The sequence below is a fragment of the Trichogramma pretiosum genome, unplaced genomic scaffold (assembly GCF_000599845.2).
Source record: "Trichogramma pretiosum strain Unisexual culture from Peru unplaced genomic scaffold, Tpre_2.0 scaffold44, whole genome shotgun sequence".
Lineage (NCBI taxonomy): Eukaryota > Metazoa > Arthropoda > Insecta > Hymenoptera > Trichogrammatidae > Trichogramma > Trichogramma pretiosum.
In genome coordinates this window covers 370,993-396,267 of record NW_019641632.1, presented here as the reverse complement: position 1 = coordinate 396,267, position 25,275 = coordinate 370,993, and the positions used below count along the sequence as shown (strand labels likewise).

Here is a 25,275-nt window from a genome sequence, read left to right as displayed (position 1 = left end):
AGGGAGGGATGGGTACAAGGGGATTTGCGAGCAGAGAAACTTTATCGGCCGGAATCACGCGAGACAGCGTGTTGCGCTGTGGTCTGCTACACGTTCCTCGTATTATCCGTATGTACAAATACGCCAAGTATATTATGTGTGGCGTACACAGTATATATATAGAGCTTTTACAGGCACGCAATAATTCGTACGCACTCGCGATTTTATCCACTGCGCGTTCGATTAAAGATGTATATAATGCATACGTGCCGCGATTAATCGTACGTATATACGTAGGATGTTTTCTTGACGAATTCTCAAATGCACGCGTATACCTGTGTGTGAGTATACGAGCTGCGTAATGGGACGCGCGGCAAAGGCTGTGTGTTCGCCGTATATAGGTATACAGGTGCGCGCTAATGACGATCGGTTCCATTAAGAGGCTCGTATCTAATGACGAGCAAGCCTCTCTCCTTCTCTCCCTCCCTCTCGCTTATATATACGGCATATATTCGTATATATGTACACGATATCACGCGATGCCCATTAACGCCCTCGTATATACGCATAGGTGTGTGTGGTAGTAGCTTCGCTCGCGTCGGAGCCGGGGAAACTTGCCTCGTGCGCTGCGCTCGTACCTATACCTACCCCCTGAGCCTCTACCTATACTATATAGGTACACCTATACGCGCTTGTGGAGTCGAGCCCCCCCGCGCTCGTCCCCCGACAAGTACATTATTATCGTCACTTCTCTCGCTTGTGCATGCCACGGCGTCAGTGGTGGCCCCCGTGACTCTCTCTCTCTCTCTCTCTCTCTCTCTCTCTCTGGGTGTGCATGCATGTGCAGCAGCACTATGGAATATATATGTGTATATTGCGAGCGGCGCAAAAGCTACTATCACCTCAGACAAGCTTCGACTACGACTAGATACTCTATCTATCTTCATTTATCTATCTAACGTTTTCCACTGCAGCTCTGCACACACACATACACACACACACACACGCACACGTATATACATAAGTGCGCGCGTCTATAGATATATATAGGTCAGGCTTGCCTATTATACGTATATAGGTATCATTCGAGGCGAGAGCTTCTTAGTTGACTAATCAACTTTAGCCATCGTCGCGTAGATTTTCGTCTCGGGTGTCTTATGTATAGAGATTATGCTCGTGATATATATACCGACTACGAGTATTTTTACTTCTTCTTATTTTATGAAGCTAATGAATTTTTTGAAACGAAAGAAGCGCAGAATAAATAGATTATTATCAGACGGGTGGTAAATCAAGAAAATACGCTGGCGAATAATTTAGCGCTTTGCCGAGAGTAATCATCTGCACGTGCTCGCGTACATCATTTATTCAGCGATCAAGTGCATAAAAAGCATAGCAAAATGAAATAGACGAAGCTGATAAGAAATTTTCAATACCCGCGGCTGGTCGCGCGAGAAGCTGTGTGTGTAGGTCATCTACGGGGCTAAAGGCGGGGATTACATAAAGAGCAACAGTTCGCGAGCTTGCGCATGCAGAAAGGGAGCGAGAGAAAAAAGAAAGAAGAAAAGTGCATTTTCGCTCTGTAGAGGCTGTGCGCGCGCGCGCGGTGCAAGGCGGCCTTGTCGGTATTTCTTTTTTTTTTCTTTCGTTCAGCGCAGCTACAAAGCTCGTGTATCCCGATGAAAGGCGCATATAAGCAAATATATACTTTTGCGATATGCACATGAACATGTAAATGCGCTTCATCTGGCCGACTTTTTTTCCCTAGCCCCCCCTATATCCCCCTCGCCGAGCAGAATTTTTAGGCCTTTTTCAGCGAGAGCTCGACGGTAATATGCATATTCAAAGATGTCTAGATAAGGATAAGAATTAAGGTCCGAGGGAGTTAGGGAGAGAGGGCAAAAGAGAGAGAGAGAGAGAGAGAGAAAAAAGATGAAGCTGATAAGCCTAGACGACTGCAGGGCTGACTTTTCTCTATGTTAACTTGTCTGTTAATGAGAGTGAAAAGCTTTCACAGAGAGCAATGAATGAAACGTCTGGACCGCTTTCGGATTTACTAGCCCCTCTATTCATATAATGTTTTCTGGCACAAGCTTTGATGATGATATATTTTTCCAGAATTTCTGCAGACTCGCCCGTACACACGCACAGATATATTATATATGTGTGCCAGAGAAGACTTGCAATGTAAGCGCCTACATAGACGCTCTCGCATAAAACAGATATATACACACGTACACACATGCACACGTACGAGAGAGCTCGCATAAACTTTCAATGAATCGAGAGATTTTCCTTACGAATGAAATAGATACACGCTCGCTTCATATAATATATGTACATATTGAGTTTAATCTAGCGTACGCATACATTTTTGTAGCAGGATGAAAAAAGGACGAGTCTCATAATTGAAAGAACATAGGGACGAAAAAAGGCAAAAATTTCTTCTTACTCTCCTTCGGGCGCGAGTATAAAATATTATGCACACACACACGCACGTAATACGGTCGAGGTACATCACTTTGCGCCAATTATTAAGCATACGAGTACTCGCGCGCAAGCACAGGCATTTTATACACTTAGCGAGTCTTTTGTAATTGGCGTTCTTTTCATGTATATTATACACACATACATTCAATCCTTTTTGGCGTGTGCGCACACATCGAGCCTAAGTACTCGTACTATATCCATGTGGAGCCTTACGCCCGAGAGCTATGTTATATGGGGTATGTACGTATAATACATATCTATACGACGAAAAAAACGTCCACTTCTGGGCTTCGAAGTAAAAGCCTTTAACTCTTGTGCGCGAGCGCGAATATTCTTCTTTCTTTCTTTCTTTTTACTCTCATTCCTTTCTTTCTTGTTATATACATGGTTATATATACATTTTACTCCTTTTTATATTGACGAGAACGAGAGCTGCTCGCCGCCGCCGAGCGCGCGCGCACGGACAAGAAGCCACCTTTTTTCTCTTTGCTGAATGATTTAATTACATAGATCAAAGAAACTCGAGGCGAGGAAAGAACGACGTCCAACATTTGTAGATAATTTTACCTCCTTTCTGCGCGCGAGCTATGTACCGATATAGTACTCTGCAGAGCTGCACGCACGTTATACGTATAAAATACATACACACGTACGTTCATCGAGTATATAATCAATTTTCTATGAGCTCTAATTCGAAACAATGCCCTCCTTGCCATCGTCGGCGTCGTCGACGTCGTCGTCGCGTTATCGGCAAATCTCGCGCGCGTGAGCCAAGAGTGCACGTGAAAAATTCACACATACGCATACCGCTGCGCGTACTCCATATATGCGTTAACATGGAGAACGTGCAAAGCTCAAACGTTATTTCATCAGCCGCACGTCCTCGAGCATTAAGCCTTTTCATTCGTCGAGGCTCGTCGTCGTCATCGTCGTCAAAGGCTTTCAAAGCCTGGCAGCATAGCAGCAAGCGGGGCAACATAATAGCGCGCAGCGCGGGCGGGAGGGCGCATGGCTCGAATTGTGCGTATAAGACGCTCTCTCGCTCTATATATGTATGTGAACGTTTGCGCTTGTGCGCGACAAAAGCGTCACTTCATTAGGCTTTTACACGTTAGCTTTGGAAAGCTGATATATTACACGCACTAGCATGTATAGTAGAGTCGAGCGAGGAGGAGGAGGAGGTAGCGGCGCGGGTGTGAATCGAGTCTCTTTCGCAAATTATTTCAGGCAGCACATGCATGTTCGTATCGTGTGCACTTATACGAGAACGTGCTATATGGTACGTGCGGCGCATCGAATGCCGAGGCTCAAGTATTTAATATCAGCTGGTGATTCGATTAAAAGCGGATTACATATAAGAGGCTGCTGTTGCTGCTGCTTGTAACGAGAGACGAGCCGTTGTGTGTGCAGCTATATACGTGATTTTATTGCTCGAATTTTGTGAAATCAGCGACGTACTTTGAGAGAGCACCGGTATCGACGCGACATACTCGATCGTCTCGTTATTTTTCAATTTAATAATTAGTCAGCGATACTTTATCGTGTTTCGCGTCTACGAGTTCATACATGCGAGGAGAAAAGTAGGGAAGTTGTCTCAGGGCAGCAGATAGAAGTGGAAAACAAGGCAAAATTACCAAAATTAAAAATTAGGGTTTTAAAGGTTTGTTCTGGGTAAAAAATTTAAATAAATAAAGTAGATATAGTATTGATACATAAAAAAAATTTTAAATTTCAGCTAATTAATAACTCCACTACATGGACGATAAAAGGTGCCGAGTAATATGTTGCCGCGGTAGAAGCGAGAGAGCGGGTATTCGGTATATTCAAGAGCGTCGACCAATCACAGTGCGCCAGTCACTCTTCGTCTCTCGCGTTCGCTTGCTCCGTTTTCACGGGTTAACTCCTCACAGCCTACGTACCTAAGAAACTTTCACTTCATAAAAAAAAAAAATAGAAAAAAGAAAGAAATCTATACGCTCGTTGAGTGAAAACTCGATCCAGCCATTATGTACATCATCGTAAGCGCGAGATAAATACGTATAGAGTGTGTGAGAAAAAAAAGGTGAGCTCGCTCGCGTTATATCTATACTCTCTCTCTCGTGCAACGCGCTCGCTATTGCAAATTTTCACCCCATACATAAAGTCTTCTAAAACAGCTTACAAGGCTATTTTCACCCCCTATACAGCGCAGCAACAGCAGCAGCAATAGCAACAGCAGCCTAGCAGCCTCGCGCGCGCAAGGCGTCGAGAGAGAGAAACAAGAGAAAAACAAAGCTCCATCGTCGCCGTGACGAGCCTATAATATAGATATATATAATAATACGAGGCTGTGCTGCTTCTGCTGTATATGTATATGTACGACGAGAAAGGGAGGATCTCTCAGAGCTCGACTTTTGCGGGTTTATAAGCGCGCTTCTTTTTCATCCACATCAGCGTGATTTTTCCCTTTTAATACTACGAGCAGCGCTTGGCAGGTGATGCTGCCGCCGCCGCCGTTGCTGCTACTTGCTCTCTCTCTCTCTCTCTCTCTTCTCTTTCTCTCTTCTCTCTCGGCGTGTGCCGACACGCACATACTTGTAAGCACCTCGTCTCGTTTCCCTTCTCTCCTCTCTATATATACCCATTATAACGCGCGTATACGAGGGGCTGCCAGTACCTTCTTTCCCCCACATTTTCCGGGGCTTGAGCTTGCGCTTTTTAGCGAAAAAATCTAACGAAACACTTTATGAGCTGATGCTGCTGTTGCCTTCTGCCTACTCGTTCCGTGCGCGGGCTTAATCGATATAGACGTTGTGGCTGCGGCTGGCTCGTCTGCCAGGCTGGCCACAAAAGTTATCCATTTGCTCAATCGAGCGCAAAACAATTTTTTAGACAAGCACTCAAATCTCGTCGCGAAAAGTGAAAAAATCTTTCCCCTGGCGAAACGATGAGAAAAAGTTGAAAGTTCGCCTATAATAGCTCTCTGCTGCAGTGCACTATGTATACCGTACATAAAGCTCATCATCGTCGATGACGAAGCGCATCGCCGCTATATAGTTCGGAGCTCGACACGGGCGCAGGCGAAAAGTACAATTTAAATAATAATAATAATAGCAGCAGCTTGGAGCACATAAATATGAGAGATCTAAGGGACACGATAAGCCAATTGCGCACATCTCGCGAGGTGTTTTTACGCGTTATATTGTCGCGACGATGCCTATTTGCGATTCGGAACGAGGCGAATAAACCGCGGCCAGATTGTGAAACACCCGGAAACAGCATGACTATTGTATCTCTCGTAAAGAGGGCTGCAACGTCGTGTACGAGCTATAAATCAAATTTTGTCGGGCTTATCGAAAAAGTTCGACTATGCCGCGTCCTAACCCCGCGTGCCATATACACACACCATCGACTTACATTACCTTATACATATAACACATTTTGTGCTATTCCACGTGCGACGAGTATGTGTCGGCCGTGGATTGGCACAGTTCTTTTTTACAAGACTTTAATACTGGTACGCTATCGCCTGTGTCGGTGTGTACGTGTGTGTGTGTGTCTATATGTGCCATCGTTTTGATTCTATACTCTTTTTTTTCTTTCTCTCTTTCTCTTTAGTCCTTTTTATCAAGAAAAGAGAAAGTTTTGTTCTACTTTAGGGTAGTGAGCGATTCTGGTTATTGAATTCAATTTGGCTCGCTGCACGGGCGCAAAGAACGAAGGAAGAGGAAGAAGAAGAAAAAGAAGAAAAGAAGAACAAGAAGCATCGTTTGTAGGATGAAGTTTTTTTCAAAAGTTAGCGCTATCTCTTTACCCGGCGCGCGCGCGAGAAAGTAAGCGTGTGTGTTTTCTGATATGAGCTATACAGAAAAGCTGTTATCCACGCTTTCAGGGGTTTTGTGTACGTGCAGCATTGCAGCAGCGGCATTTGTCCTCGTTTTGTCGTTGTTTGCACAAAGTTATTAATAAAATATTTCAATATTCCCTTCCGCATATACACATCTACACGAGCCTCACGGGGAAATTTTATTAATAAAAGAGAAGAAAAAATAAATAAAATTGAATTTGGTAAAAGCCGCGGAATACGTTTTTTTAGGGATGTATATCTGTCTTTCTCGATAAAACGTACAACATTTTTCGATTAGCGAATTGAATAACGTTGTTTCATCACGTACTTTTAATGAATAAACATGGCTATTTGTAACAATTGTCGTTCGACAAATTTCAACAGATGAACCACTCGCTCTCTCTCGTGTTTTTTCGGGAAAATAAAAAAATGCGACACATAAACGCGATTAATAAAATCCGCAAGTAAATTTCCAGAGGAGAAGAGGAAGGGGAAGGGGGGAGAGGGTCGGGGGGGGGGAGGAGTCGTGTATAGTACACGCGGACGTGTATCTAGAGCAGCAATGGTAACAACAACGGCATCCCGAGCAAAATAGGTCGAGCTGGGAAAATAAAACTCTCCCTTAATCTAGCAATGTCCGGCTGCAGTTGCGCGGCGCGAGAGAGATACAGAAGGGAAAGGGTGTAAAAAAGCTTCGCCTTGTATATACAGCCATTCCATCCGGAGTGAGAGAGAGAGAGAGAGAGAATTGCGCGCCTCTGCCAGCAAGTCCATAGAATGCTACTGTTCCCGTTTATTTTTCATATCGATATTTTTACCCTCTGCTTCATTTTAGAGCTTTTTTCATTTTTTTCTGTTTCGTTTTGTTTTTGAATGCTCTCACTGCGCGCACACATGGATCTCTTCTCTCTTTTGTTACTAAGGAAATTGAACTTTTTCTTTTTCCTTTAATTATCACTGTTTCACATATTACTTTTTAATCGCTATATATTGTTCAGTACCTCTAACAGTTAATAAAAAGCAAACATCGCGGTGTACGCCACTCGCGAAACGGAACACCCACAAGCGAGCAATAACATAAAGCTTATTGTGCGCGTGTGCACACATCCACGTGTGTGTTATACTTGGCATTTCCATTTCACACTTGGTATATCTGCCTATGCTATGTTTGGAGGCGGACGCGGCGAAGGGGGTAGGGCATGCAACACAACACGTATATCCCCCAGTAAGTATTTCAGCAATGTTAATTGAATAAATAAAGCGCCCGAGAGTCGTAGAGCCGAGCGAGCGAGCTGCAGTGACACACGCGATCCTTGATAAGCCTTATATGCGCTGTATATACAACGGGTTATATAGAAGCGTATATATACGTGGCTGCTGCTGGTGGCCCAAAGGCAACGACACATATAAATGCTTCGTGTCTCTTGCTATGAGTAGTATATATGCCAAGCTTGCTGCTGCTGCTGCTGCCGAGTAAGACACAAACACACACGTACACACAGTCGAGTCTTGGGTTATATAAACGTTGGATTTTCAAGACGATCCTCGACTTAGCCTTTATGCAGATCTACGACAGAGAGATGCGAGTTTCGACTCTCTCTCTCTTTCTCGTCAGTCTAGTGTGTTCAAGTCTGCGAGAAGAATAAAATGTTCCGAAGCTCCAGCTATTCCGCTGTATAAAAGTTACATGTGCGGGTACGTAAAAAAAGCTAGATTTACATTTCTACATCCTCGATACATATTTCACTCGTTGAATATATCGCTGGAAATAGAATATCGAATACGTATTACAGCCTAGCAGCGCATGCTACACGCGGGAAATAATACAGTTCAGCCATGGGTACAATTATAAATAACGATACAACCACTTTTCGCGCGCCGAACAAGAATACATGAATACAAATAAAAAAAAGGAAAAGCGAGCTTCGACCCATGCAAAACGCGATCGTGTTGTATGGCTGCAATTTTGTCAACGCGCAACATCTATATAATATACATGTGCAGGCGCGCGTGCGCGCACACGAGCTTTTTTTTTTATTATTGTCGTGCTTGTATGTACGATACAACGAGAAAAATCGGTGAAATATCATGTGCGGATTTAATATCGGTGTGTATACCTGCGTGTATACATGTAACCCCAGCCAGAAACGGAATGCGGCCGATTTTTCGAAGCATGATACGTACATACAAAAGTACACGTATAATAAAATAGAGCAAAAAGTGCGGATTTTCACGTTGTGCGTCGAACGCAACAGCAGCGGCGGTAGCAGCAGCCTCGTGTGCACACGCAAGCGCGACTAGATAGAAATTTTCGCGCGCTTGCTCGATATGCCGATTCTTTCGCTCTCTCTCTCTCTCTCTTTCCCTATACAGTCGAATATTATCGAAGGTGCAGCGATATTTGCACTCTGCCAAAGCAACAGCCCGTATCATATTCCGTAGTATTTTGGAGTTGCAATTCTGAGGCTGATAAAAATAGGATCAACCGAAATAGATTTATCGAAAGTTCACCTTTACCGAAATCTAAAAGTCTGTATTTTGTAAAAGTGACATATAAGTTTTAAATCAGTTGAAAGATCCAATAATTAGCTATTTAAAATTGAAACTTTTAAATCCAGTTGTTAAAAGTCCAAAATACATTCTTAAAATTAAATGCAATTCAGAAGTAGTCCAATAGTAAAAAAGAACTCATATCCACCCAGAGGCTTTTTGTTTTTCGATAAAAAAATGTTATACCTTAAGAGAAATCCGATTTCATTTCGAGCGCGAAATCGACATAGTTTGCATTATACTACACTTTTAAAACTAAACTTACCCGCTGCAGCAGCTATACGTACGCCCGCGTCGGTGTGTATACCCGATCGGAAGTGATTTACGAGGCGTAACAACAGTGGATTGCCTTTTGGGTTTTCTAAATCCTCTTAATGTATTTTCTATAAAACCGATAATCGTCGCGAAACGCAAGTATGACGCCCCGATGTACAGTATTTACACAAAAATCCCACGTTTTGCACACGCCCACGCGATGTGTTTCGCTCTCACTCGCTTATAGCTCCCCGGGACACAAAGATTTATGCGGTCTCAGGAAAGTAAAAAAAAAAAAAAAAACAGAAAAAAAATTGAAATACAACGTTCGCGCAAGGAGTTATGTAGGCGAGCCGAAGCGGAAAAGGTAGTATATTCCAAAAGTGTCAGAAAAATTTAAAGGACTTTTTTGTCTCCCGGCAGTAGTACACTATGCGCCTGCTGTACGTCAGTGTGTGAGTATGTGTGTATGTGTGTGCTGGGAGAAACAATCGAATCAGACGTAGCTCCGGAGCTCTGCAGCGCGGGCGAAGCTCGATCGAATCAAAAACGTGCGAATTTCCGCTCTTACTACAATACTATTTCTGCTACTCCTAATACCCATTCATTCCATCACCGAGGTGTAGTGTACGGCTGGTAAGAGCGACAGGAAAAGAAGCAAAGAAAAAAGAAAACGCGGGATAAAAATCGAATCCGAGGCATCAGCAGTACTCGAAATTTTCTCGCCGGGTGTTCGTGCACGCGCGCGAGTCGCAAAATTGATCACGTTCGTATTTCTCGGGGTAAAAAAAAGCGAATCGAGTAGCAGCTCTAGTAGTAGTGCGCCTCCGATAAAAATGACCAGAACACTGCTACGCAGCGGTGCGGATACTATACGCAGCAGATTATATACGAACTTTTAAATCACACGCGAAGCGATTCACACGTTACACATACGTACATAGATTTGATTTATGGAATACAACATTGAGAAAAGTGTGACATACATGACGCTGCTGTGTTACATGTTCTCGATTCGAGTGGTGGGCAAAACTGCGATACACTTAGCTTGATTGCGCGCCCGGGGGCGTTTCTAGGATCCTCTCTCTTTCTCTCTTACACCCAGAGCTTTTCGCAGCTTTTATATGATTCGATCGTTTTCGAATCATACATGCTGTATGTATATGTAAGCGGCCACACCGCATTATTGTCGCGCCGAACGTATAGCATAAAATATATATCCATCGACGCGACCAAAATCCATTTGCCAAATTTGTTGATCTTTTTGTATTTGTTGTTGTTATTGCTGTTACTTTTTTGTTAATTTTCAATCGCGTTAAAAAGTTTTGATTTTTCATCGTTGTTTCATTACCCAGTGCAAGAGAGATAGAGTTGATACAGGGGGTGCGATTTACGAGCCGACAGATTGATTTCGAAAGTTCGCCGTAACAACGGTACGCGAGGTACATCCTCTATATATAATTCGGGGCTTCGAGCGCTCGAAATAAAGAATGGTCGAGCCGGTTTAATAGTTAGGATCGATTTAGTACATCGTGCTGCTGCTGCTACAGCTACGCGATGTACATTTTATTAAGCTTAAATTGAAGCTTAATTAAATATTACTCCCCGGCTGTGCACGAAGCACTTTGTTGAATGAATAAATTTTTCTTATCAACCTTTTTCTGCCTTTTAGCGTTTCAAAAGTGGATGAAAAAAATTTAATCAGTTTTGAAATCAGGTATATTTTTTTCGAGTAAGAGTTTGTGTACAGTTAATAATTTATTATTTGGAATCGAGTTTAAGGAATTATAAAATTATTCAATGCAATTTTTTGTACGTATTACTGTTTGCTACTTTTATCAAAATATCAAAGAAAATAACTTTTTTTGCTGAATAACAGTGAGTTAACCAATCGATTCATGCAAAGTACGAAATAAAAATTGAATACCGAAATGAAATTCAATATCGATGAAATCTGAAAGAAAGTAAAAAAAAAAAAGAAGAAGAGCAGACTGCGCGCTGAACAGAAAATTATAAAAACGATTAAAGCGGCTTAGGCTTGTATATAAAAAGCAAATATCGATTGCCGAGCGATCGGCGCACGGATTAATTAATTTCTCGTGATTGGACTATATCACGATTGCCGGTTATATGAGCATCATCCATGCGCGACGCGCGTATCAAAAATATCTTGTCGACGATCAGCATCATAATGTGATAATTGTTCGAGCGTCTCACGCGATAACGGAGGACCGAGCCATTAATCGTGACACGCTCATAAATACCTGTTCTAGTAAAAAGAGTGAAAAATACGTGAAAAAAAAATTAGCGAAAAATCATGCTTTTTACGTAAATTTTCATACAAGAATGTGAGCAGGCATCGGGCAAATCTTGAAAAATCACTATTTGAAGGAGGGAGAGGAGGAGGTTCTCTCGGCGGCGACGAAAGTCGAGAAGCAAAAAAAAGTTTTGAAAGCGTGCGAAGCTTGCAAGATTTCTCCGAGATCGAGCGCGCGCGCACAACCGTTTTTCATCGGCTGCTTAATCATTCGTCTCTTTCGCATTTTTGATTGCGGTCATATTTCGCAGGTGACGCGACGAGCGGGCTCTAGACGCGACAAGAGGGCAAAAGAAGCAGAAAAAAGCTCGACGCTGCGCGCGCGAAAGCTCACACCTATATACATTACGGTGAGCACATACTGCATTATTCAAAGCTTTATGGTGCTTGTGCTTGTGGAAATCCGATTGTTGGCCGCGCGCGGCGACACACAATATACAGCTGCGCCGCCGCTGGATGATTATTGCATGGAATTCGAATATAAGCGGCGATTTCTTGCCCAATCGCTCGGAATGCAACCCTTAACTCGAGTGTGTGAACGCTTTTGTTTGAAAAATTTTTGTTTCGATCGCGCCAGCGATAAAAACGCGGTCACACGCGCGCTCGGCCATGCGGCGGCTGCACTGCTGCGCTGCAAGCTCTCTGATTTATGCAAGCTAAATCCAAAGTACAGCACGTTTTGCTCGTACAATAAAAGTCTCCCGCACGCCGCGCCGCCGCTCTCATTGCAGCCGCCAAGTCCCCGTGATTAATGCGAGAAAATTTACGGCCTCATACTGTGCCATACTCTTATTAATAAACGTGCCAGATGCTTTATGATATTTTTCGAGAGCTCGAGCGCAAGCAAGGTACAAAGGAGAGAGAGATAGGAGAAAAATAATACAATGACGATAAATAAATGGCCGATATTTTCCGATAAATTTTTAATCGCATATCGGGGATACGCAAAAAATAAAATAAAAAAACATTGTTACGATCGTCTCGCAGATGATACAGGAAAAAAAGCGAAAAAGAGAGAAAGGCATTTATACGGACAAAAAATGGAGTTGAGAAAAATTCCATTGCTCGTGAGAATTTCCTGAAAAATGTTAAAAAATATGAGGTACACGCTCGAGCGCGAGGCCAAGGAAGTGTAAAGAAGCTATGTGTATGTGCTCAAGGTGCATAACGCGCGCGCGCCACTCTCGAGTATTTTCGTTAGTTTATTAGCGTGAAAGTTTAGTTGCAGAGCTACTTTCGCACTCCAAATAAGGTTACGAGAGAGAGAGAGAGAGAGAGAGGGCTTTAAAAACTTGCTTTTCTTCTCGCGTAAAAAGACGCCCGGTCCTCCTGTCTCGCATGCACACGCACACGCACACACACATACACGTGACACATACGGATCTCGTAGTTTTAATATTATAACGGGTAACGTCACGCTGAGTGACATATTTAAATGAGTGTGCGACGAGATGGTATCGTCGTCGTCGTCGCCGTCGTTTAGTTCACGACTTTTCTCGGCTCGTTGTACTTCGTAATTTTCATCAAGTAGCGTATAGCTATGGAGTCCAGCCTCCGTCGACGAAAAATATATATATTCGACAGAGAGAGAGAGAGAGAGAGAGAGAGAGATACAGAAAAATGACCGATTTTTCAAGCCAGGAAAAAGGGGTACTGCAGGAGTGGCCTCGGGGATAGTGAACTGCCTACGTATGTATGTATGTATGTATGTATGTGTATGTGCAAGTGTGAGATAGAGAGAGCGAGCCGATTATAGTGAAGTGCGCTAAGATAAAGTGCGCGCACTTAGTTTTGCACTGTCGCCCTGACAACGAGGAAAGTTTTCGAGTGGCACTTTACTGCTGCTGCTGCTACTGCTGCTGCGCTCGCGCACAAGACACTACGTGGTGCGATATTACCCGAGCAGCAGTAGCCAAGCTTTGCGCGCAGCTTCGTGCTTTATTCCTAGTGTTCCTAGGCGTTTCTTTCTTTTTTTTCAACTTTTTTTTTCTCACGTATTCACCCCCTTCTCGGATCCTTGTTGTCGTCGAATCTCATTACGATCTACTACGATAATGTACGTAAAGGAAAGAAATTTTTCAGCTCGAGCAAGAGAGAGAGAGAGAGAGAGAGATTCGTCGATTGATTTCGCGAAATCCTCCGCGCGGGCGTGCGAGCATTAAAAGTAAGGAGCGCGCGCGCCCCGCTGGAATTTAGCCGAAGGAACGAATTGCCCGCAGGATTGAGTTCATTACACGAAAATAAGAGATTAGAGTTTTAATTACAAACGGATTTTAGCTTTATATATGTATATATATGAGCGTAGAGGAGGTGGCTTATCCTCCGAGCTACGCGCCGCGAATTCAACGAGAGGTAGGCAAAAAAGAGAGAGAGAGAGAGAGGAGGAAAAACGAGAGAGCTACACTTTTTTCCACTTTCACTCTCTTGACTCGACATCATCAGGAGAAATTACCTCGAAAGCACCCTCGACAGAGAGCCTCTTTAAATTATAAGGCATTACGTGTCGCCCGTGCTTTCGCTATTTCCCTATATATATATAAAGACATTTCGCGTCGACAAAGAAACAGAGAGAGGGAAAGAGAGAGAGAGACTATGGCAATATTAGCAAAAGAAAGTGAAATCTCACGAAGCGGCTCGGTAATCGTATACCAAGCTTCTCTCTTTTCGTTTCATGATGACGACTATAGGACGGCAGCAGCAGCAGCAACGACGAAGACCCCCTTATATAGAACATGCACGAGGCGCGCGCGAGGCAATGCCTATACACTGTGTTGAGCGGCACTTTCAATTTTCCCTATTTAAGACTTAATGAAGGGCCACACCAAACTCCCCCCGTGGGAGAGAGAGAGAGAGCAGCGCCCAGCGTTATAGGCGCGCGCGAGCTTCCCGACAAAGAAGACGTTTCCCGGCGTATATAAGAGTGTATACTTCGTTTTGCGAGCTGAGCTGCCTATACACTCGAGCTGCTCGCGCGCGCGTGTTTTAATCTTTCAGCTCCGTCGACGATTTGGATTATACGTTTTGACATTTTGCTTCCTACCTCTATGCCTCTCTCGTTCCTCTCTTTTTCACTCTTACACTACTACATCTTACGCTTCGTTGCGCTTGATTTACTTTCATCGGTAACACTTGCTTTTTTTTTGTCTCGTGCCCCATCCTCGTGGAGCTCTCTTCGAATCGTTGGTCTGTTTGAAGTTGCTTTAAATCGCTGTTTATTCAGAGAATAATTAAGAGATTAAAATTTACTAGGTACCTTTAGGGTAGTTTACAAATCACCCACTTACTCGATCACCTTATCAGGAATTTAAAAACTCGCGCCCAATAGTTTATTTCGACGTAGTAACGACGCAAATTCCATAGATAATTTACTGCCAGCTGACGCTCCATTGACTAGTTTTATTAAAATAATTTTATTCGTATTACCATTATATGAACTGTATCGGTGTGGGTTCAGAGATATATTTTTTAACACTGCGTGCGCGAAACACGGGCTTTCTAACCTTAAAGCGTCAGAAAACCCTAGTTTCTCGCAAGCAGAGTTAAAAAATATCGTTTGCAACTAGTCCGCGAGGAAGTTGACTCACCCAGGAGTCTTTGCACCCTCGCTACGCTCGGGTGAAAACAACTCCTGGCTGAGTCAACTGCTTCGCGCACTTGTTACAAAATATACTATTTCGATTGTGTGTACATTTTTCTGCTTATATCGCCTGTATGTGCAAGCAAAATTGAATGAATGAAAATTTCATTATAATTTCTGTGTAGTTTCAATGACATGCGAATGTCTCTATACCTACATGTGTAGCAGTACATTACAACTTATGGCAGTTGACGGTAGAGGGGGAAAATATCGCCATAAAGTCATTATAGCAACAGGGTCTTCTTGCTAATACATTATACGAGTAGTGCGTTCACTCGCTCAGTACAATTTCCTCAGTAAGCAAGTGTTTACAAATCATGTCCTTATAAGTGTCTAGACGAAATAGAAAAACAGTGTTGGCTATCCGAGGTGTTTAACCTACAAATATTTTCTCAGCGAATAAAGTGAAAATTCAGTCACTACACATACAGAAAACCAATAGATAGAAAGCCGAGAGATGGAAATTCAAAAAAACCCAATTAGGTATTACTTTTTCTGTTGATGCCATAATATTTTTCAAACGATTGCTTCTTTGAACTTCATTATTCTTTCCAGGGTGAAGAAAGAACCGAAATAAACTAGTGCAGATGCAGGTGACGATTATATATTTGATTCAGTGGACTCTTGCAAAGTCAAAAACTTGGAAAATTTTCCGTATTACAATCCATTAGTGAGTTATTAATCGTTTAAGTAGAGTTCTACTTTCCCACTATCAAAAGATAGAACATAATTTTAATTTTAGGCAAATAAAATGAATGAAACGATCGAGTTACCCGACAAGTTAGGTAAAAAAGTATCCATGGATTTCGAGTGCAAACAAGAACCCGAATTGCCGTCTTCATCGGCAACAATCTGCAAAACTGAGTGTCAAAGTTATCCACCTACTGTAGAAGTAAAAAAAGAAGTTCAGAATGATGACATAAATGAAAATATATCCATAATTTTTGAATCCAAAGATGTTAAACATGAACTGCCGTCTCTATCGACAATTATCTGCAAAACGGAGTGTCAGAGTTATTCACCTATTGTGAAAGTAGAAAACCAAATTCAGACCAGTTACTTGGATGAAAAAAAACTATTAGATTTAAAATACCAACATACCTTAAAAAGCCACATAGATGTCGAGTGTAATATTTTTGGCCGATCATTTGGAGAAAAACAAAACCTTAAACCCATTGAATGTGACATTTGTCACAAATCATTTAACAACCAAAGCAATCTGAAGCGTCACATAAAAATATTACACAATAAAATCAAATCATTCGAGTGTAATATTTGTCACAAATCGTTTGGACAAAAATCATATGTCAACACTCACATAAGATCAGTACACGATCGTAGGACCTTCGAATGCGATATTTGTCATAAATCATTTGCAGTCAAAAGTAATCTCAATATGCACATAAAAACAATACATAATCCTAACAAACCCTTCGAATGTGAGATTTGTCACAAATCATTTCGAGGAAAAGGTAAACTCAAGAGGCACATAAGCACGGTACATAATCGAATCAAACCCTTCGAATGTGACATTTGTCAAAAATCATTTGGATACAAAAGTTACCTTAAAAATCACGTAAATGTAGTGCATAATTGTATCAAAACCTTTGAATGTGACATTTGTCAAAAATCATTTGGATACAAAAGTTACCTTAAACCTCACCTAAATGTAGTGCATAATCGTATCAAAACCTTTGAATGTGACATTTGTCACAAATCATATGGATATCAGAATGGACTCAAAGTCCACAAAATGAAGGTTCATAATTAAAGCATTCTATAGTAGCATTAAATTAGTCCGGAGACATTTGGAAGCTATGATGACTTCTACTATAGCATGAGAACGCTATGTAATTTTGGAAATCTTTCACATGAATATCCTTTAATTTTGTGAAGTACAATAACACATTTTAAATCGTTATTCATTTTGACGGGATTGTAATTAAATGAAATAATAATAATGATTCGTCTTCAATCAGTTCATTAAATTATTTCTATTTAACCGATTTTTTGCCATTCCAATTATTAGTTGAACCTTTTCCAAAATACCTACTACTTACTCTCTATCAGCATGTTAGTAGAAAATCCTTATCTTGAATTAAAGTATCATTTTTAAACTTCGCACGCTGGTCCTACAACTTATTTAGATAAACGCGGAAGATTTGGTGATTGGCACCGTTGATAAAAAAGCTCTGCGTAATTCAAAGTTTATCGTGTATAATCATAAAATAGTATATTATGCTATGAGTGCATGAAACAGATGACTTATAAGTAAGTCTTTTTTTTCATGCACTAGTTGCACACGATTTTTTAACATTTCGTGCGTATAACAAGGTTCCTAAGACGCTCTATAAGGTTAGAAAACCGGAATTTTACGCATAAAATGTAAAAAAAATATTATTTTTCAGAAAATACACTTGTAGCGCAGATTAGCATATATCATCGCGCGCAGAAATAATGAATGCGAATTGTATCGCGAGTTCTACATACCGCCTTTCGAGAAAAATGCCGCAACGGAGAAATATCTGTTTGGCAATTCTTTTCTCTTACACCTTCGATATGCTAAGGTAACTGCATTAAAAACAAACGAAACCACGAGACTGCGCATATCAATTAAAGCACGAGTCGATCGTTTGCATACGCGCGACTGCGAGCGTAACGTACGGCGCACGATAAATCGTATCTCGCCGACTTGCGGAGGAAATAGCTCTGCGCGCTGTGTATGTATATTCCCGATGCCAAAAAATTCGAGTCCTACATCTCCCAATAAGCGTAGCACGACTCTCTGTCTCTCTCTTGAAAGTCACCCCGGTTTTCTTATAGGCACTTTCGGGCGCGCGCCGTCGTCGTCGCACGCGCAACTAAACAATTTTCCGCTCGCAGCTCGCCGCACCCCCATGGCTTGCTTATAGGAACCGACGCTTCAAGAAAGCAGCAGCAGCAGACTCGAATCGGAGAAGACGTTGGCTTTCGGGGCTAACCATAGCAGCTCTGCACACCGCACACAGACGCACACACATCTAAACGCACTATATACATTTGCCGCACGCAGCCCCCCAGAGGAACTTATCTAATATACGCGTGGAGGCTTTCTCTTCGTCCGTTTCTCTCTCTCTCTTTCTCGTGTCTTTTCCCCAGACGCGAAAAGTTACGTATATAACATCTCCGCACGACGACGACGTCTCGTCTTCTTCAATCTTAGTGTAGAAGTATATGTATAGATGTTGCTCGTGTTCTCGCGCCTGTATACGTATTTGTGTGTATACAGAATACGTGCGAAAGGCAAAAGGGGTCTTCCTCGTTCGCTCAACTTTCATCTCTCTCCTGCTCGAGTCGCGTGTTATTTTGCTCTCTCACGTCGACTTATTTTTCCTAGCTCGCATCCACAAGTTTATGTTTATTGTCGATATTATCGATGTACTGTCATGATTTCATCGACATGTGTGCATGCTCGGCTTTGTTGAAAGCTTGGAATATTTCGGAAACTCGACATTCATCTTCAGTTTCACTTAATTACCTTTTTATCTTACTGATTTAACTGTTGTTTTATAAAAGTTACATCAATCTTATATTTTTGTTCTTCAACTCGAAAGACGCTTCACTCTCGCAAGCAAGTGTAGTGGCATTCGACTCCCAAGTAAATCGCGCAATAGCAGCATTACTTTAGGGGGTAAGGGTGCGCGCCGAGCTTCGTGTACTCTTTCAAAAGAGACGTGAGCAGCGCAGACATCGCGCAGGCTGTATAGGTTTATATCGACTTTCCGGGTGATTCATAGGCGTAGATACACGCGATGCAGGGCGTCAAATCAGTCGTGAAAAAAAAAGGAGAGCCAAAGCAAATGGAAGGAAACGCGAGCGTGCACACGTCGATCGGCGACGTACGATAATAGGGCAGCGCGCAGCGGAAAAAAACAATAGACGTCGAGGATTCGTCAAGCTGCCGGAGAATAAATCTGTCAACGGCATGTTTATAGCGCGCAGCTGTGCTATATATACGCGGGTGTTGTTGCTGCTGCTACCTCCGACGTCGTATATGCCGTTTGCTCTCTCTATATCCTCGCGTGTGCCGTGTGACGCTAATTCTATTTTGTTGCCTTCTTATCTGTATAGGAGACCCGTGGAGCTTTATGGTGTAACATCGGTATAAACGCACCAACTAAGCTTCCATGTTCAAACATTTCTCAGGATCTATAATTCAGTGACAGATTAGAAAAAGTGCCACCCCTACGCGAATCATAATTTGCCGCTCAAGCCAGTTGATTTTTGAAAACTCGGAAAATTAAAATCTAAGCATTAAAATAAAATTGTGGATTGATAAAAGCACTACAGAAAAGTATGTATCAATGTAAAGAGCTGATTATAATTTTATAAAATGTATAAAACACTTATAGGTTAAAATTAAGTATTTAAATACAAAATTATTATTACTTCTGATTCACCAAATAGAAAATTTACGGAGGGTATAAATTAGCTGTAGTATAAAATAAACCACCAACCACGACAGTAAACGAAGGTGTAATCATAATTGATAGCACGAGGTTCAGGTAAGACACAATCATATTCGTACAATTCTTATTTCAATTTTAGGAAAGCTTGTACTTTAACATCTATACAAGTTTCTATATACATTTAAAATTGTCGAGAACAAAATTAGTGCTTTTCATTATTACCCTGATGAGGTGTATGTTATTTTCTGACGAACTATTCCAAGGATATGACTGCTATGAGTTCGAAAATTTCGTATAAATAACAATTATGCATAAAAATTGGATTATCATTTAACGTGAAATTAGATGGAGTTTCGCATTTTTAAATAATGAATAAAAAAATTATTTGATAGGTATAGTTTGTAAGAATTTTATCGACTGTTTTGCCGTGTCAACTCGAATTCGATGCAGGTAGACAAACACTTGATAATCTTGACTTCCGTGGCTTGTCTTTTGAAATTGCTTCGATCCCTAACTTTCTTCCCACTCTTGTCACATGCATATGTGATTTTAATCCAAATATCCTCTCGCATTCATCACTTACTTAATCTTTGCGACCTTCGTGTACCGTCTTCTGGTGAGTTAGCAAATTTTGTTTTTGTCCAAATTTACTCTCGCAATTTTCACATGCGAAATCTTTACGGCCCTCGTGAACTGTTTTTTTGTGTCTTATCAAATTGCTTGAATCCCCAAATTTTTTCTCGCAATTGTCGCATGCGTAATCTTTTTGACCTACGTGGACAGTTTTTTGATGTAATCGTAAATGCCTCTTTTGTCCAAATTTCTTTTTACACTTGTCACACGCGTAATCTTTCCGACCTTCGTGTACTGACTTTTGGTGGGAGAGCAAATGCGATTTTTTTCCAAATTTTTTCTCGCATTTTTCGCATACGTAATCTTTTCGACCCTCGTGGACCGTCTTTTGGTGGATAAGCAAAGTCCATTTGTGTCCAAATTTCTTCTCGCAATTGTTGCACGCGTAATCTTTCCGACCTTCGTGTACTGTCCTTTGGTGGCACAGCAAATGCGGTTTTTGTCCGAATTTCTTCTCGCATTTGTCACATGCATAATCTTTGTGACCTTCATGGATTGAATTTTGGTGGACGAGCAAAGTCGATTGTTGTTTAAATATCTTCTCACACTTGTGGCATGCATAATCTTTACGATATTCGTGTATTGTCTTAAGGTGCACGTATAAACTTGATTTGTGTCCAAATTTCCGCTCACAATTTTCACATGCATAATCCTTGCGATTTTCATGTACTGCTTTTTGGTGATTGAACAAATTTGATTTCAGTGCAAATTTCTTCTCGCACTTGTCGCATGCAAAATTTCTGCGACCATCATGAACTAGCTTTTGGTGTTTTATTAAATTACCTCGTTCCCCAAATTTTTTCTGACATTTGTCACATGCGTAATCTTTGTGACCCTCATGTACTATCCTTTTATGCTTCAACAAATCTTTTTTATATCCATATTTCTTTTCGCACTTGTCGCATGCGAAATCTTTGCGACCTCTGTGTACTATCTTTAGGTGGGTAAGCAAATTCGATTTTTTACCAAATTTTTTCTCGCATTTGTCGCATGGGTAATCTTTGCGTCCTTCGTGTACTTCTTTTTGGTGGCTAACCAAATTAGATTTATGTCCAAATTTCTTTTCACACTTATCGCATACGTATTCTTTGTATCCTTCATGTACTTCTTTTCGGTGGTTTACCAAATTACATTTATATCCAAATTTCTTTTCACACTTATCGCATTCGTAATCTTTATGACCTTCATGGACAATTTTTTGGTGTTTTTTTAAATTGCTCCGAATTCCAAATTTTTTCTTACATTCGTCACATGCAAAATCTTTACGATCTTCGTGTACTGTTTTTTGATGGAGAAGCAAACGCTCTTTACGTCCAAATTTCTTCTCACAATTGTTACATGCGTAATCTTTGCGACCTTTATGGAGTGTTGTTGTGTGCCATAACAAACTCTTTTTATTTTTAAAGTTCTTCCTGCAATTGTTACCTGAGTTATCTTTGCAACTTTTGTGGATAGTCTTCAGATGAAAGAGTAAATGCGATTTTTCAAAAAAATTCTCCTCGCACTTGTCGCAATTAAATTCTTTACGACCTTGGTGTACTGTCTTTATGTGCAAGAGCAATCTATGTTTAGTATCAAATCTCTTCGCGCACCTTTCACATAAGTAATTTTTAAAAATTTCGTGAAATATTCTTTTGTGCTTGAGTAAAGTTGATTTATTTTCAAATTTTTTCTTACATTTGTTGCATGAGAAATCTTCGCAATCTTTATGCACTAATTTTTGGTGCGTAATCAAACTCGATTTTTTCACAAATTCCTTCTCGCACTTTACGCACGCATAATCATTGCGACTTTTGTGTTCCGATATTTGATGTCTACTCAAATGACTTCGAAACTCAAACTTTTTTTCGCACTTGTCGCATGTGTAATCTTTTTCATCATTGTGAATTGTATCTCGGTGCGTCATCAAGCTTGATTCTAGTGTAAATGCCTCCTTACAAATATCACAAATATATTTTTTGTCGTCTGAAACAATAATGTCGTGTTCACTTGAATTATTTTCTTTCAATTTTTTCTCACTTTCATCCATTTTGATGTCTAAATTAATCGATAGATCCTTCTATAGAGTGTTACAACAATTAAATGAGTAAAATTTATTTATTAGTATTATGGCTTGTTTCGTCGGAAACGACAACATTCAAACTACTTGGTTTTTAATGTAAACGTGATCTGAGTTCGAGAAACGACGTCAATATCGTTTCTGATCATATTGTTTACAATTTAATTACCGATTTATTTGTTTATATATCCTCCTTCCAAATTGGAACCAGTTTAAAATTTTAACTTGGCGACGACTTTTTCGAGAAACGATTATTTCAATTTTCTAAAACTAAATACTTAAAAATAGCTTCCTATAATATCGAGTCTTCCTGTAGTATCGTAAATTATCGCCATCTATGGTATTAATAGTAATCAAAGAGATGCCGATATTTTCTAAATATTCGCGTGATTTGTAATATCACACACAAAATCTAACTTTTTCAAAACTTCGCTTAGCCTTATACAATTATTTTTGTTTGACACTTGCAGATTTTCCAGATATCGATAATGGCCATCTGGTGGTGTGATCTAGCTTTAATTACGATTGAATTTTCATGAATCCTTAGAGCAATTTCAATGAAAATATTTGAATTTGAGTATCTCTTTGATCATTTTCACATCATAAATAATGTATTTGATTGCATATTTGGTGCAGATTACTTTAAAAGTAAATAAGTACTAATACACTAATTGTCAACGTAGATTTTATGTTAAAATACTTTAAATTGAATTTAGTATGGGTTAATTGAGTTTTCATATCTAATATAACATTAAATTCTACATTAAATTTAAGATTTTTTCAACAATGTAGCATACATATCGATTGCTTAGAAATGCGCGTGCATATAGACAGCTAGAAGGAGTGAGAGGGGGTGAAATGAGAGATAACCGATGTGGAAGAATGATTCCCCAGCGACGTATCGCCACTCACGTAGACACACTGTACAACAGGACGACTATATGTGCTCTGTGCTCTGCGTGATATATATAAAGTATATGTGTGTAAGACGGGACTCGGCGGATCGTGAAACAACTTGGCTAATATCCCACGCGCGCTGCGGAGAATGGCCCTTGTGTATCTATAGCTCCTACTCCCAAAACAATCTAAATCTTACCCATTCTCTCTCTCTCTCTCTCTCTCTGCACGTTTGTGCATGCTGTGTGTCGTGTGTGCGTTATATACATTGCGGCCCCCCGGTAAATACATTATGAAACTCTAACGCGGTAATTTCGTAAAAAGATTTTAGTCCGTATCGCGTGTCCTTTGATTAGTAGTAGAGGACGATATCCTAAAAGCCCTCTGACAAATTCGTAACGCGAATTAGCATCGTTTGAGCGATACAGCGCCAAATGTCGAGCAAAAAGAAGCAATATTGTACGCATATAATATACACGCTCGATGGCGTCGATAGTCTTCACTCGTTTTATACATACATCTGCAGCATATACGCGCGTCTCGAGTATCTTTCCCAGAGCCCTGGGTTCAATCGTCATTTTGCATTTCCCCAAAGAGCCCCTCTCGCTCTCTCTCTCTCTCTCCAACCCGACGTCGTTGGCAAGACGACGTCGAGCTCGACGTGCGGCGGCTCTTCTTCCATCTTTCGCGTAAATTTCCCATGGTGGCTTGTGCCACGCGCGCAACAGCTATATACCTATACACGGCAACAGCAGCCAGAGGACGAACTGCTTCTTGTGCGTGTATATATATCTTGACGCGCGCGCGCGAGCTTGCAGTAGTCCAGGAATTCGGAAATTGCTCGGCTAGCCATAGAGCGCCAAGCGAGCTGGGAAAAGGTGAAACCTTTGTGGTCGGCCGCGCGCTCGCTTGCCTGCCTGCGACGCTGCGCTGTGTTGCTGCCTGCAAAATGTGCTCCCGATATACATTCTCGCTTTTGTCAGCTACGGCGTACTTTACTTTTATTCCGCGCGGGAAATCGTTTCTTTCTTTCGTTATTCTATTTTTCGCTTGTTATTATTCAAACTCGCTTCATTATTAATACAATGTCATTGAGCAATTTCACCTCGGGATTCGTCTTATACGCGTACAAGCCGGACGCATTCAATTTATATTTTATTACGGGGATTTTCAAACTAAGTACTAGCGGAGATGATTTAAACTTTTCCCTTTTTTTTGGACCCAGCGAGCGCATATACGCGCGCGCCTCGCAGTATGTTCATCATCAGTTTTTCGCAGAAAGTTTTAATAACACCTTTGCGCAAAAGTGCGAAAAATACGAAAACCCCTGCACTTTTCTCGGAATTAAAGAAAAGAGAAGTTTTTCTTCTTCTCTATATATGAGGCATTTCATGCGAAGTGTCCTAGCGCTTCGCCGCGCAGCCCAATTAAGCGAAATCACTCAGTTTCTAACTCACGTAAAAAGTATCAAAATATACTCAGAAAAAATAACTAACTAATGGTTTCGATAGGAAATTTCCTCAGCTTTCCGATGGTGGGGTCAGATTTTCCGAAATTTTCCATTTTCCCCGGAAAAATTTGACATAAAGTTTAAAACGCAAATATCTCAAAAAGCCCATTTTTAAGATTTTTTTAAATAAAATGGAAAATTTCGGGAAATTTGACCTCGCCATTGGAAAGCTGAGAAAAAAATACATCGAAATCATGTATTTGTTTAATTTTTAAAGAGAAATTAGAGTCGTGTCATACACAAGAATAGGGCAGTGGGTGCCGCGCGATGGCTGACGGCGCGGCGGCTGGCGTCATACCGCCGCGCGGCCGAGCGCCCGATGTTCACAGCTGTGTTTCACTAAGTAATAATCAATTGCACACTCTGAAAACTTGCATACAGTTAGGAAATTTCCTCAGCTTTCGATTGGGACTATTTAAAAAAATCTTAAAAATGGGCTTTTTGAGATATTTGCGTTTTAAACTTTATGTCAAATTTTTCCGGGGAAAATGGAAAATTTCGGAAAATCTGACCACACCATCGGAAAGCTGAGGAAATTTCCTATCGAAATCATTAGTTAGTTATTTTTTCTGAGTATATTTTGATACTTTTTACGTGAGTTAGAAACTGAGTGATTTCGCTTAATTGGGCCGCGCGGCGAAGCGCTAGGACACTTCGCATGAAATGCCTCATAT

At 41.0% G+C, this 25,275-nt stretch overlaps 1 protein-coding gene and 1 long non-coding RNA gene across 2 annotated transcripts in view; one reads left to right on the top strand and one right to left on the bottom strand.

Moving 5' to 3' along the window:
• LOC106652588 overlaps window positions 1–25,275 on the bottom strand; it is a 221,109-nt gene that overhangs the window by 165,526 nt on the left and 30,308 nt on the right. The gene's annotated exons all lie outside the window — the stretch shown is intronic.
• On the top strand, window positions 15,370–15,882 carry LOC111693742. Its single transcript, XR_002763473.1, has 3 exons — window positions 15,370–15,537; window positions 15,610–15,724; window positions 15,797–15,882. It is a non-coding gene; the product is annotated as an uncharacterized LOC111693742 (long non-coding RNA).